The sequence below is a fragment of the Caretta caretta genome, chromosome 1, assembly GCF_965140235.1.
Source record: "Caretta caretta isolate rCarCar2 chromosome 1, rCarCar1.hap1, whole genome shotgun sequence".
In the NCBI taxonomy this organism is placed as follows: domain Eukaryota; kingdom Metazoa; phylum Chordata; order Testudines; family Cheloniidae; genus Caretta; species Caretta caretta.
Window position 1 is genome coordinate 239,872,789 of NC_134206.1, and position 15,566 is coordinate 239,888,354.

A 15,566-nucleotide genomic window follows, 5' to 3' on the forward strand; every position below is an offset into this window, starting at 1 on the left:
ATATTTGCATTGTGGCATGGGGGAAAAACATTCTTTGCATTCCAAATATTCAATGACTTCTCTTAATTCTAAATCATTCTCACTGAGGTAAGCTTGCACGGCTAATCTGCCTATCTGTGTTCATTTCCGATTTTTCAGTTATATACATTATACATTTTTTTTAAACACTGCACACTGCTGTAACTGAATATGGACTGCTCAGAAGCAAAGTAAATGTTTACTTATTAAGCAAGTAAAGGAAATCTTGGTTACCGCCCTTGAAAAACTAAGTGAGGAATTTCATGCAATCTGTAAACTCAGACAGGGGTTCCCACCCTATTTTTTTGACATGAGGTTGTGTCATCTAGACTAAGAGTGCGGTTTTGAACATCAGTTAGAAGATTTTACATTAAAAATTTGTTTTCTTTTAATAGATCTGAGATTGAGCTCTGATCACTAATTTATTTGCTGTGTTAAGACTTCTTAACTAATTATTGAAATAATTGCAGATCAAAGTATGTAGCTGTCATTTTTCTTTTTGATTTGAGAGAGAGAGAGAGACTGAGTGTGTGTGTGCTGGTTAGCATTAGAATGTTGACTTTGTACCCTATTGACCGTAGAGTTTATTAGCAATACCCTCGTGTTGTAAAAGAAGCATTTTGTTTTCGTAAGAGTTTAAAGCATTAATAGTGCCAATACCTTTTAAAACTGCAGAATCTGATTACTCTGAGCTGATGAAAGCATGATTATCACAGGAATTTTCAAGCTGGAGAAGTAACCCCAACAAAATCTAATCTACCATGCTTATGCATTTATATTTGTTTATTGACCAAATACAGGTTGAACTTGGCTGTGAATTCACATACTTCATCCTCATCCTGCCAATTTCCTGTATCAATGTTTGGATTTAGTCCCCAAAAGAGTGGAATACATAGCCTCTAATATCTGTCATCATATAGTAAAGATTAGAAGCAAAGCATAGATTTCCAGGGAGACACTGATATACATGAATGGAAGCAGTTTTTTTAAAAAAAAAACAAACAAAAAAAAAAACCTCTTGCATAGATAAAATGTGTTAGCTTCAGTTGGTGTTTGCCTAAATCATGCTTTCTAGAAGATTTATTTATGGTCAATTTGTAATACTTGTTCTGAGGGTATGAGCTATGTACACATATTTCTATAGTGCCTTCTGTTCAGGGATCTCCTAGCCATTTAAAATCAAGCTTCATATATCTGTGTGAGGAAAATGAGTTAATATTCCCAGTTTGCAGATTGGGGAAAGAATGTGAGACATCACTTGTTCAGTGGGGCTCATGGAGAATATATCAGAGGAGACTAGAACAGGGGTGGGCAAACTTTTTGGCCCGAGGGCCACATCAGGGTGCAAAACTGTATGGAAGGCCAGGTAGGGAAGGCTGTGCCTCCCTAAACAGCCTGGTCCCACCCCTAACCGCCCCCCGGGACTCCACTCTCTATCTAACCCCCCCACTCCCCATCCCTGACTGCCTCCCCCCGAACCTCTGCCCTATCCAACTGCCCCCTGTTCCCCATCCCCTGACTGCCCCCTCCCGGGACCCGCCCACCCCAACCGCCCCACCAGGGACCCCACCCCCTATCCAAATGCTCCCTGACTGCCCCCCCAAAACCCCCTGCCCCTTATCCAGCCCCCTTACCATGCCACTCGGAGCAGCATGTCTGAGAGCCTTGCTGGAGCCAGACGTGCTGCCCTGCATGAGCGCGCAGCCCCACTACCCAGAGCTGCAGGGGAGGGGGGGACAGTAGGGGAGGGGCCAGGGGCTAGCCTCCCTGGCCAGGAGCTCAGGGGCTGGGCAGGATGGTCCGTGGGCTGTAGTTTGCCCACCTCTGGACTAGAACCTAGATTTTTATTTATTTATTTTTGTCCTAATCCTGTTCAACTGCTGGACAGGCTCCCACTATGTGCGTACCTACATATCTGTATGCTTGAGGGGCAGGATCGTAGCGACCAAGATTTTCAAACATGGGTAGTGACTTTGAGTGCCCAACTTGAGATACCTGAAAGGAGCCTGATTTTCAGAAAGTGCTGAGCCACTCAACCTCTGAAAATCAGGCTTTATTAAGTTGTCCCAAGTTGGGAACACGAAAGCTGAAACATTCAGAATCACTTGTCAAGTTTGAAAATCTTGCCCAATATCCTATATATTTCATCCTTCAATATGTAAGACACTACTCTACGCTTTCATAGGAACCATTATACTGTGTCACACATAGTGAACCAAATACCACACGTGTTGTTCTTTCACATCTATTTGGGGACTTCTGTGTGTCATCTAAAGCAAATTTAAATATCCATGGCTCACTTGATCTAGAAATGTATAGCATTTTTCTTGCTTCTTTTCTATGCTAGCCTAACAGAACATTCATATTGAAGTTCTGCTTTCCCACTGATTTCTGTAGCTATCATTAACTGCTCAGTAAAGACCAGTATTGGAAACCAAGTAACTCATCAGTAGCCAATAAAGGACACACTTGACTTAGGAAAAAAAATCAAAGGGAAAATATTCTACAGTGTTAGATTTGCAAAAAGAAAAGGAGTACTTGTGGCACCTTAGAGACTAACCAATTTATTTGAGCATGAGCTTTCGTGAGCTACAGCTCAGCTCACGAAAGCTCATGCTCAAATAAATTGGTTAGTCTCTAAGGTGCCACAAGTACTCCTTTTCTTTTTGCGAATACAGACGAACATGGCTGTTACTCTGAAACCAGTGTTAGATTTACAATCCTGCCTCGTTTTTTAAGCAAGCCATAGTTTGTTCGGCCTCAATGAAGGGGACCCGGAGAGAAGTTATATTCATTGAAGAGAAGTGTGACATAATTGGATGCAGCCTCCTGGTTGGAGAGGTACCATAGTAAGCAGGTGAGAAGGCCACTCTGACTGTTCCATAGGTCATTAGTGTCCATCAGAATGGGCTTGTAGCAGAGGTTCTGTCTCTTGTCCCCGCCCAGCATCTATGAAAGGTCCCCTCTCCAGCTGTGTCAGCTGTGGGTGGCTTTTCTTGCTCTCAGCTGTCTGTGAACATCTTTCCTTTCATCACAAAGTGAGATGCTACAACTAGTGCAAATGACAAATAAAGATCTGTACCTTGAAGTGTGAGTTTGCTGCACAAGCTCTGTGCATTTCCCATTGCAGCCGGAGAGGGGAGAGTGAACAGCTAGGACCAGGGAGGAGCATATGGCTCGTCTGAGGGAGCATGCAGCTGTGGAAGAGCATGAGACCCAGAGGCGATGGCAGGGGGTCAGTATGCTTTTGTAAAGGAACCCCCAACCGTAGAGCACAGAGCAAGGTGCCGCTCCTGCCAGGCATGTACACTACTGCTGAGATGCTACTCTATGGTTTGTTCTCTGAAATAAGTTCAGTTGCCAGTGGAAGTCTTGTAGGCAGTGTTGTTGTAGCTGTGTTGATCCCAGGATATTAGAGAGACAAGGTGGGTGAGGTAATATCTTTTATTGGACCAACTTCTGTTGGTGAGAGAGACAAGAAGAGCTCCGTGAGGCTCGAAAGCTTCTCTCTCTCATCAACAGAAGTTGGTCCAATAAAAGTTATTACCTCACCCACCTTGCCTCTCTAGTGGAAGTCTTGAAATCTCAGTCCAAGAGCAGTGAGGAAGCTGCCTGTGCACTAGTATGCCTAAGTGGTTGGGCCTGGGTGGAATAAAGGTGTCCCAGAGATGTGGCTAGGGGAGAGGACCGTGTTAGGACACTTTCCATCCCCAAAATGAGTCACCTTGCAAGTACTCCCTCCACTGGGGCATCTCCTGCTCTAAGCTGGTATTGATAAATAGTTGTGGCCAGTCTAGGGAAATTCCTGAGGAGCTGTGCATGTATTTTCCTTCTCCTGTGTCCATGGCAATGGCAACAGTGACCTTCAGGTCAGGAATTTCCTGGTGTTTAATTGCTGCATTAAAGAGCCTTGTTGACTTTGCCTGAGGCCCTTAACCCAGCCAGTCATTAGTGTCCAGGAAATGCTCTCTCTGTCAGTCATTATAATTTCTCTTAATTTGAGCTGAGACAACCTTATTAGTGTGTCCTCAATTAAACAGAAGAACAACATAGATTTGAGCCCCAAATAATTTAGAACACATTTCGAATTAGTTAATCTCATCCAAACAGTGTACCAGAAAGTTACCACCTTGCCAAAACAATACATCGGTAACTTATTTGTTAGGAGCCAGGCCCCGTTGTCAGAGGCCACATGCAACAGAAAAATGAGTCAGAATAGCGGGCAGCAGCCCAAGGATCAGCTGATGGTTGATGGCTGCCTGCCTACTTGGCTGTCATGGAGTCGGAAGTGGGAGGAAGACAATTGCCTATCCCATGGGGACCAAATGGATGTATCTGTCCCAGGAGTAGGGACAACAATTTAGTGGATCCAGATAATTAAGACTAAAATTTGCCTTAATTCTCGGTAGTCATTAGTGATTCTCCTGTAACTTTTTAGTCATTTGAGTTCATTATATTACTTAGAAGATTTGTAAGCACCTTCTCCAGCAATGTAACAAACCAAAGTCCAAGGTAAACTATGACACCCTTTTGATTCTATTCCTGGCATATAGTGAGATAACGAAACTCCTTGTGGAATGTACGAAATGCTTTGTACTCTGATCTTCTAGTTCCCACCCATTTATAATCATGGCATTTTTGCCCGTAGTCATTTGTAGCTAAGATTTTAGAAGGGTTGAACAGTTATTCCTTTAGGCTTGTCTGTTGGACTGAGCTTGGATGAGCACTATTCCGTATAAGAAGCCTTTATAATTTATAGTTAGGGTTTTTATTTTGATCAAGCTACCGACCATCATTTTCTGTTTACGCCATTAGACTGAAGGAAGACTGTGTGCTGCTGAAGAAAACAACCACCTGGATCAGGACTGAAAATAAGGTTTGAGGAAAAAATGCTTGTTGTGGTTTCAGAGATAATTTGTCTTTTGTCAGTCTTTCAGAACTCATTAATAGCTGTCTAAGCTATGTCTGTATTACTGAGGTAAATTAGTGTATTAGCCTTGTTTAAGTGACCATGCTAATTTAAAAAAAAAAAGTCTTCTTTTGTTAAATACCAGTCAGTGAATTTTGACTTTTTGTGGCTTTGCAATGCATTTATGAACTAGTCTTCTTATGACTTTGTTTCGTATTCAACATATTCAGATACCACAAGCAAACAAATGTCCGTCAACATAAGGTTGTAAATTGGTATTTGACCTTCAGAATTAGTTATGCAACTAGTGGATTTGACCACATGTTCAGCAAGAACTATATGTATTTGGTCAAATTCTTTTAAAAGTTCTGTGAATGCTAATGTTGTGGAATACTGGCCAGTCATGCTGAAGCCCTAGTATTTGCAAAACATTTTACAAATGATTTTTTTCACTATTCAGCCAGCTCCAATAATAAATACTGTAGCTCTGTTTCAGTGCATTTCTGCTTAAGCTGTTCATTCAAAGCCTGATTTGAACGATACAGGAGGCAAGTGAATAGTATATGTTTGTATCGTAGTCGGCTATATGTGGCACTTCCTGTTTTAATAGTCCGTGGGACATGGGAGAACCTTTTACTGTAAAATGACTCATCTTGTTCAGGAATATATATATATTTTTTTAATGTGACATTTAGAGAACATTTTCAGATTTGGATTCTGGGCCAGCATAAAATGTCATGGAGTGACACACTATGATGAATCTGAGTTCTCGATGAAAACAGCAATGACAATGTTAATATAAAATGTGCAAAACATCTAGCAAATCCATGGTTTCAGCTTGAAATTGAGTGGACAAAAAATATATTTTTCTGATTAAATTCTGCGAGTGGGCGTTAATGATTTTCAAAATGCTGAAAGAATCTGTTCTGTAGCCTTTTTGTTCTTGGCATCTCCAGCTGTATTACAACAGCTCAAATTCTGTTTCACTTCTGTGCTCTAAGATTTTACCCTACAACATTTCGACTAAATGGTTTCAAATTCTTTCAGTATTCTACAATAGAAAATAAAATTGTTAATTCACAAACAGAATAATTTATTTTTTTGATAGATTTAAAAAATATTAAAATCACTGAGGATAATATGGATATTTTTAAAATGCCTCAAGGTCAATAAAACTATGATCTGTGCAAATGACTGTCTTTCTTATTTGTATTTAAAAACTCCATACCAAAGAATTCCCAGACACTGCACTGAGTGCCCTGGATTACGCATGCGTTTCATAGTACAGATACTGAGAATGTGCCAGAGAGTTGTGAGCAGAGTTAAAAGGGCTGAGTTAAATGTGACCTGAAGGAGAATGGGGAAAAATAGGTATGCTGCTTTTTAACAAGGTGGTGGGGGTTACAGAAGCTTTTTTATATAATGAAGGCTTGAGGAAACGGATTTAAAGAAAAAAAAAAACTGGTTTGCTTTTTAACCTAGTTAGCAACTCAGTCATCAGTTGTCTTCTCATGAAGAACAGGGTAGGCCAAACCTGAATCAGCACACCTTTTATTCTAAGGAATCATCTTAGGTTTTCAAGAATGGTCTGTGGTTAAAGCACTGGACAGGTGCATGTCAGATCTGGGTTGAGTTCCCAGCTATGTTACCGATTTTCTGTCTGACCTTAGGCATGTCACTTTTGCCTCTGAGACTCATATTTCCCCCAGACTTATTTCCCTTTGTCACAGTGGTGATCTGTTTTAAAATTTATTAATAGTGAGAGGCCCTCAGGTAGTAGTGTTGGGAATTGTGTAAATGCCCTGGTAGAATTTAAAGAATCAAATAAAAAAGCACCATACTCTTTTCCCCCCCCACCACCCCACCACAGACTTTGCAGGTAGGAAAAATCTTCAGATTCCCAAAGTTTCTAGCATTTTCTTTAAAGGTTAACTTACTACTACTGTGTTTCAGGGAGCACTATATTCTCAACCATTTTTGCATATTAATGGCGTTGTGTGTGGGACATAATTACAAAAATAATCAGACTGGCTATTCATTTCCATGATTAACTGAGGAGACAACACAGATAAAACTGGTAATTATATTTATTTAGCTGAAATCTATGGGGGAGGGGGGAATTGATGACATAAGTGTGGGGAGGAAGTAGTAGTCACCATTTTCAACTACTTTAAGCACACACAGGTGAGCAAGCCTACTATTTCAGGCAGCTGTCCAAACACCATGAGTTGGTTTAGCAACTGTAGTATTTAACATTTTGGTACCTGGACTGTCACAGGCTGTTAAAAGCCCAGATTTGATGCATCTGTTTTTTAAACGTATTTTCAAAGCCTTTGTCATTCTTTGTGTTAAGCAAATACTGTTGAAAAGCTCTAGGTAATAGGTATATAGTTTATAAAGATGGATACAAATGAGGCTCTTATTTCTATATATATTTTTTTAAAACCAGAATCCTTCTGTAGTAACAGATCTATGTGAATGTGCAATGGAAGAAGAATATTTTGTGATTAGAAATACTTTTTCTAATGAAGTTGTTGGAAACAATGAAGGGAGTGTGCATATGTTGGCGACTCTGCCATTTTGACAAAATGGCAAATTCCAAAACCTTTGCGTTAGTGGCTGAAAAAGGGCATGATTCTAGACCGAAGTCCTAAATAGATTTTTATAAAGCAAGCAGTCAGTCAAATTACAGTGCAGAGAATCCTGTGTGATGATGACACAAAGATGGATTACAAGCTATCAGGAATAGTATCCATGATAAAGTCACAGCAAACCTGGTGGCTGAACTTTGTGACTTTTGTCCTCACCCACAACTATTTCACATTTGGGCACAATGTATACCTTCAAATCAGCGGCACTGCTATGGGTACCCGTATGGCCCCACAGTATGCCAACATTTTTATGGCTGACTTAGAACAACGCTTCCTCAGCTCTCGTCCCCTAATGCCCCTACTCTACTTGCGCTATACTGATGACATCTTCATCATCTGGACCCATGGAAAAGAAGCCCTTGAGGAATTCCACCATGATTTCAACAATTTCCATCCCACCATCAACCTCAGCCTAGACCAATCCACACAAGCGGTCCATTTCCTGGACATTACTGTGCTAATAAGCGATGGTCACATAAACACCATTCTATACCGGAAATCTACTGACCGCTAAGCTTACCTACATGCCTCCAGCTTCCATCCAGGACACCCCACACGATCCATTGTCTACAGCCAAGCTCGAAGATATAACAGCATTTGCTCCAATCCCTCAGACAGAGACAAACGCCTACAAGATATCTATCAGGCATTCTTAAAACTACAATACCCACCTGCTGAAGTGAAAAAACAGATTGACAAAGCCAGAAGAGTACCCAGAAGTCTCCTACTATAGGACAGGCCCAACAAAGAAAATAACAGAACGCCACTAGCTGTCACCTTCAGCCCCCAACTAAAATCTCTCCAGCGCATCATCAAAGATTTATGACCTATCCTGAAAAATGATCCCTCACTCTCACAGATCTTGGGAGACAGACCAGTCCTCACTTACAGACAGCCCCACGACCTGAAGAAATACTCTCCAGCAACCACACAACAAAAACACCAACCCAGGAACCTATCCTTGCAAGAAAGCCCGATGCAAACTCTGTCCACATATTTATTCAAGTGATACCATCATAGGACCTAATCACACTAACCACGCCATCAGGGGCTTGTTCACCCACACATCTACCAATGTGATCTATGCCATCATGTGCCAGCAATGCCCCTCTGCCATGTACATTGGCCAAACCGGACAGTCTCTACGCAAAAGAATAAATGGACACAAATCTGACATCAGGAATCATAACATTCAAAAACAGGTAGGAGAACACTTCAACCTCTCTGGCCACTCAGTAAAAGACTTGAGGGTGGTAATTCTGCAACAGAAAAGCTTCAAAAACAGACTCCAGTGAGAAACTGCTGAGCTTGAATTAATATGCAAACTAGATACCATTAACTTGGGTTTGAATAGAGACTGGGAGTGGCTGGGTCATTACACATATTGAATCTATTTTCCCATGTTAAGTATCCTCAGACCTTCTTGTCAACTGTCAATCAAGATGGCCCATTTAATCACTACAAAAGTTTTTTTTTTTTTCTCCTGCTGATAATAGCTCATCTTAATCAGCTGCTTAGTTTGTATGGCAACTTCCACTTTCTCTCTCTCTGTGTGTGTGTGTGTATGTATGTATATAAAGATATATACTCTTCTTACTATATGTTCCATTCAATGCATCCAATGAAGTGGGCTGTAGCCCACGAAAGCTTATGCTCTAATAAATTTGTTAGTCTGTAAGGTCCCACAAGTACTCCTGTTCTTTTTGCGGATACAGACTAACACGGCTGCTACTCTGAAACGTGTGTGATGAACTGTTAGTGGAGTTTTGCTCAGTGCTTAATTTGCACCATGGCTGAGCCTCTGCACCTCTAGGATTAGCAGTTCAAAGCCCCGACACCTAATTGCTTGAGCCCCATCACCTCTTTCATTACAAATTAAGCACTAGTTTTGCTATATCAGGACTCCACGATGGCTAAAGTCCTCACTTCTTTTTCCCAGAATTGCCTCCTTTTCCACCTCAAAGTGGAATATTACAACCAAGCTTCAATCTGAGACCATGTTGAGTATGTAGGGTTGGCAGTTAAGTGGGGAAAAAACATCTTTTTGATTATTAATTTTGCACATCTGTCATGAAAACCATTGAGATACAGAACATGGACTCCCAAAAGGCTGTATTTTCAGTCACTTTCTAAAGTGGAACCACATTAGAAATCTGAGATATTAAGCACAGTAGGATCTGGAAATACAAGATAAAGGTGACAGACAACCTTTTACTCTGCCATTGGATTTAGTTGCTTATTTTCTCAAATTTAACCCCTTCACACATTACATCTTTTAAAAAAATGTTCAGGAGTAGGAAGGGCTGAGAGGAAAGTAAAAAGGCTGAGGGTGAACATAGGATGGGGAGCTGCTTGTGGGGGCAGCTGGCTGAGAACTTGTATGATCCAAGGATTACGTTGGAATAAAAGTGAAGAAGTCCTTCATATATACAGCTATTTCTGACGTACCGGCAAAGTGTTGCATTCGGCTTGAAGATAGGGTTTTTGCATTGTCTGGCTTGTTGCAATGTTTTAATGTGTTTTTCTCAGTTTGGGCGTGGGTGCAATCCAGAACAGTGAGGGGTTGTCATCACTTGCCCTGGAACCCTGGGTGCTTCACAGTGCTTTGCTGATGTAGCTCCCAACCTGGGATGCTCCCAACCAGCCTAACAGCAGGCCGATCACACCTTGAGTGACTGTGTGCTTAGACAGCCCTAGTTCAGCAGCTCTGACCCCAGCAGCCTGTCTGTAGCCCTGCTTTGGCTTCCACCATTGGTTACAACCATTCACGATCCCAAATTTTCCCAAAACTATGTGATCTGTAAAGTCCAGCCCTCTCCTGGAAAGTTCAGAGAAATAATAAGGTTAGTTTGTTCCTCTTAAGACACAAAACACACCAGCTTGCCACATTAACTGGAGTTAACATTCACTTTAATTTAAACATAGCACCCTTGGTACATGTTAATAGTGTAAAAGTTTTAAAAAAGAAGATAGGATATAAAGTGAGCTCAAACATAAGAGAGAAAGTTAGAAATGGTTACAAACAAATAAAAGTGAAAATGTCCATCCAAAAGTCTAAAACTTAATCTAGCAAGGTATAATCTTTGCCCTTTATAATCTTTGCCCTGTTTCTGCCCTGTATTGAGTTTCCAGCAACTTCAGCCCCCACTTGATGGGGAACCCATCTTTCTCAGCTTGCAAGAGCTCTGTTCCCTTATGTCTGTCTACTGATGGATGCCAAAGATGGCTTTTGTCTTTGCTTATATCTTCCAAAGTTCAGTAACTTTGTTTCAAGAGGCAGGATGGCTTAATGCTGTTTTTCTCTACCTGTGGCTTCCTATACCCTGTGTATAAATGGGGCTTCCATTGATTTCATTCCACCATGCTTTTAATTTATATAGAACAGTGGTTTTCAAGCTTTTTTTCATTTGTGGACTCCTAAAAAATTTCAAATGGAGGTGTGGACCCCTTTGGAAGTCTGACATAGTCTATGGACCCCCAGGAGTTCACGGACCACAGGTTGAAAACCAGTGACTTAGGAGACAAGTAAAGAGCTGCCTTCTCTCCTGTCAGGAAGGGAACCTGTTTCTCCCTATTTGGCCACAGACTTTAAGATATACTATCATTAAATATCCATATTTCCTCATAAAGTGTTAATACGTATATTTCACAATGACATTAATCACCAGTGCATTATTAGCTCTCAGAAAAGACCTGACTATACACTTTTATAACACAGTAATATTATATACAATCAATTGATTCGATTCCGTATCACTTGAGGTCCAACCCCACACAGTTAGTCTTTATAGACCAATAAACCTTTTGAAATTGATTCTTCTAAGGATTACCCCTCAAAGTAAAGTTTATTCAAGCTGTGAAGAAGGCAACATGGAGTCTGGTGGTGACGGAAGCTCCATGCTCTTTCTTCACCCACTTGTGTTTGCTGTAATGCCAATTATTCTGTTTCCTGCCATCTCCTCCCGCTGCTATCTTGATGGTCCTGTTTACTGCTTATGTGTAAATTCTGGTAAACACATATTCCTTTGTTTAGGACAGTCCTGTTTAACAGCTCCCCCGACATACCTGGTTTACACACACTTCAGTCATAATTCCAGCATATATTTATAACTCTTTGTACCCATCACGTACATATATCATACAAGAATATTAGTGACCAGGGAGTTACTAGTTTTCAACTGATACCTCAAGGCATATTTTGAACAACGATTATTACAGTAGTGTGTCTGGTGTGAATAAAGGGGTGCTTAGTATGACAAATGTATTTACAGGATAGTGGTATAACTCCCCATCAAGATCAGGGCTCCCTGGTGCTAGGTGCTGTACAAACATAGAATAAAAGATGGCATCCACTTGACAGAGTTTACAAACTAATTAGATAAGGCAGACCGACAGACAAAGATAGATGACATACAAGCAAAATGTAATTGTGTTACCTTGGAGTAGCAACTGATGATGTACCATCCTTCAAGAAGTTAAAATCTTTAAACCAGAACAAGGACAATGATAAAGAAAAATGCAATCAAAATGTTTGCGGATACAGAGACAGAAAGCTTAGTGCTACTTATTCCACTTGTGCTGGGAGCACTGGCAAAATATTCTTGGTGTTACTTTGCACATTAATGGAAATAAACAATATGCTACTGCTGGCCCCTCAGGGATTTTGAGGGATGTTTTCTCCTAACCAGTCTAACACATACCTTCAGACTGAGAGCACATGAACTGAGTCCTGGGAAGGCTTTATCTGTGAGAGAAGCAGTGAAATAAGAATATGCCTCCTGTGATCAAGGATGCACTTAATGCAACTGCTCAGAGCACAGGAGGGGCAAAATAAACCAGGTGACAATGGTTTAGAAAGATGATGGAATGTAACAGCTAATGTCAAGGAAGTCTTACTCGCCCTGCTGTCTAGGCACACAGGATCAGATCCAAAGCCCACAATGTACCTTTTTGTGTTTTGTTTTTAAATATTTGCAAATAGTAGATGATAGTTTTCTTACATTTCAACCGTACAAGTAACTGTAATACATTTCCCTCCTGTTGTGTAATTCAGTGAACATGACTTATTTTGATCAAGTGCTAATTGTAGTCAGACCAAATGAATATAACTGTATATTTTCTATGAACACACACACACACCTTTGTGTGTATGTGTGTGTGTGTCATAATACACTTTCAAATATTAATTCCTCATTTTCAAACTCAATCTACCCCTTCTAATGTTTCCTGTGTATGTCACTGAAAAAACACTAACAGATGCCAATTACATTACCACAAGCTTTTATTGCCAATTCCTTTTCATATCATTAACTAACCAGTAATTTAAATACAATAAGTCCCTATGTTTGGTTAATATTACATGATGTCATACTTTTGCCAGGCCCCTCTTTCTATTAAGATGGTGTCAATGTGTTTTTCAGAGCTTAGAACGCCTTAGAAATTTGGCACTGAAACCTGCTTACCAGATCTTTTTTGTTCCAACTCACGTGTGTTCTTTGTTACTGTAAGGTTTTTCCTTAGAACTGCTTGCTTGGGTTTATTCTCTTTTAGGAAAAAAAAATTACAGCCTTAAATTGTGGAACTACTTTGAAAAGTAGTTATGTGGAAGAGGCATTGTGAGGTTCCATGTTTGTATCCTGATGGTTCCAGATCAGGCATGCTCAGTTTCCATGTAACTGCAGACTCCGCCTAGGCATCTGAGAGTCAAGGCGTACTTTTTGCTTTGGGGATCAATCACAAATCATAAAGCTTCTGCTGACATAATCGTGCTCTCGTGACACCTTTACATCCCATTACTTTGCATTGGGTTGCACAGCTGTAACTGATTTGATTGTACAAGTAAATGGAAATGAGAAAGCAGTTCTGTTTATACAAGAGAGAACAGAATTGTAGCTGTGTTGGCAGGGCTCTGCTAACAGGTAAATATGTAGTATAGTCTTATTTGTGTCGCTAAAATCAGCATCTGCTCTTGAGTATCACCAGGGAGCTGATCTGAATGTGGTGGTGATTTTATAGATCAGTTTATCAGAGTAGAACTGCTGCCTGCACTTTTAGAGCATTGTGGTTTCCTTGGAGAAACACCCATAAACAATGAAAGAGACTTAAAAACTCATTTGTGAGGAAAAGACATACAAGAAAGATTGTTCAAGCTTTAAACCCAACAACTATAAAGTTTCCCTTTAACCAACAGCACTGACTACTATAGTGTTCTGCAACTGGCTCAAGGGCCACACATCCTCTGTTGGCACGTGGGGCTGCTTTTGTCACAGTGGTGAAATATCTTCTGTCTTCAAGCAATGAAACTTCCTGCTGGCTAGAGTCTGTTAGGGTTTTCAGAGGCTTTTTTGACAAGTTAAAACTAAATAAGCAACCCCCCCCCCACAACTCCTCTCTGTATCTTCTGTGCCCATTACATTTGTTTTGTAATCAAGAGTTTCTTTGCTTTGGATTCAGCTGTGGCCAAAATTGCTAAAGGATGCTAAAATTGGAGGGTGGAACTGTACCATAAATAATTGACCTTGAGATATAAGAGAAGTAGGAACTGTAGGGAATGATTTTATTGCAGTAGTGTCCAGTGGATTAGGGCCCCATTGTTTTGGCGCTGTAAAAACACAATTGTGCCCATAGAGAGTTTGAGACTGTGTATTAATAAATGTGAAGTTGTACTTGCAAGGTGTGAAATACTAAGCAGGAATTGTAAATATTCAGCTGCATTCATTGATTTTAAATGAGCTGATTTAAATTTTGTCTCCTCAATACAGGCCTAATAAATTGTTACTATTTAAAGGTGACAGAGCTCTATAGTTTCCCCAGGAAAAGGACTGAAATTAGAAAGACTGATAGGAAATTTCTATCAGAGAGTCTCTAATTTATGTAGTGTTCACAATGTGAACTGCTTGAGAACCACTAACTAGCTTGCTATTTCTAGATGAAAGATTGCTTCTATTCAGTCCCTTCCCTGTCTGCCTTCTTGACATGTTACAGGAGTGACATATTCATAGTAATAAAGAATAGAATATATTGACATGTGTAAACATGTCTTGCTCTTACAGTGATATTTACCTGACCTTACGGAAACTGGTTAGTTCTGTAGTTTTATCATGAAAAGAGAGCCCCATTCCATGCAAAAGAGTTTCTCTGAATTTCACAAAGTCACACAAGCTTGGCATGGCTGGTGCATTATCCTACATGTAAGCTGTGAACACTCTCTCAGATAAAAGTAGGATTATACAGATTGAGGAATGTATTGCTCCTCTGGAATATAACAATGTACTATTTTAGGGTAAACAAATGTTCATTTTCTTATACATGTTCTAGAGAGTCCTAATCTTTATGAAAAAATTAGTTTCTTTGTTAAAATTTTCTTTTTAACAGATCTTTCAAAAGAAAGATTTCATTCATTTCTACGGTTTGTAACATATTTTACTTTTTTGAGTTCCTTTTAAAAAATCCCAGGTATTTTTGTTTTCCCTTTAGAAAAGAGATTAGAGATGAAAACCTATTATGCAGGACTGAATGTAAAATTGTATTGATAGTATTAGGAGTTTCCATAATTGTATTATCTAAATCGGGGGGGAAGGAATCATAGAATATCAGGGTTGGAAGGGACCCCAGAAGGTCATCTAGTCCAACCCCCTGCTCGAAGCAGGACCAATTCCCAGTTATATCATCCCAGCCAGGGCTTTGTCAAGCCTGACCTTAAAAACCTCTAAGGAAGGAGATTCTACCACCTCCCTAGGTAACGCATTCCAGTGTTTCACCACCCTCATAGTGAAAAAGTTTTTCCTAATATCCAATCTAAACCTCCCCCACTGCAACTTGAGACCATTACTCCTCGTTCTGTCATCTGCTACCATTGAGAACAGTCTAGAGCCATCCTCTTTGGAACCCCCTTTCAGGTAGTTGAAAGCAGCTATCAAATCCCCCCTCATTCTTCTCTTCTGCAGACTAAACAATCCCAGCTCCCTCAGCCTCTCCTCATAAGTCAT

The 15,566-nt window shown here is 40.3% G+C and overlaps 1 protein-coding gene across 7 annotated transcripts in view; it reads left to right on the plus strand.

The window, feature by feature from the left end:
- Nucleotides 1–15,566, plus strand: part of EPS8 (EGFR pathway substrate 8, signaling adaptor) — a 213,651-nt gene that overhangs the window by 74,530 nt on the left and 123,555 nt on the right. For 5 of the 7 annotated variants that reach the window (XM_048827861.2, XM_048827868.2, XM_048827844.2 and 2 more), the window contains exon 2: nucleotides 4,834–4,894. The exons of the other annotated variants lie outside the window; for them this stretch is intronic. The gene's annotated coding sequence lies outside the window, so the exon portion shown is untranslated. The remainder of the gene's footprint in view (nucleotides 1–4,833; nucleotides 4,895–15,566) is intronic. 7 annotated transcript variants of the gene reach the window in all.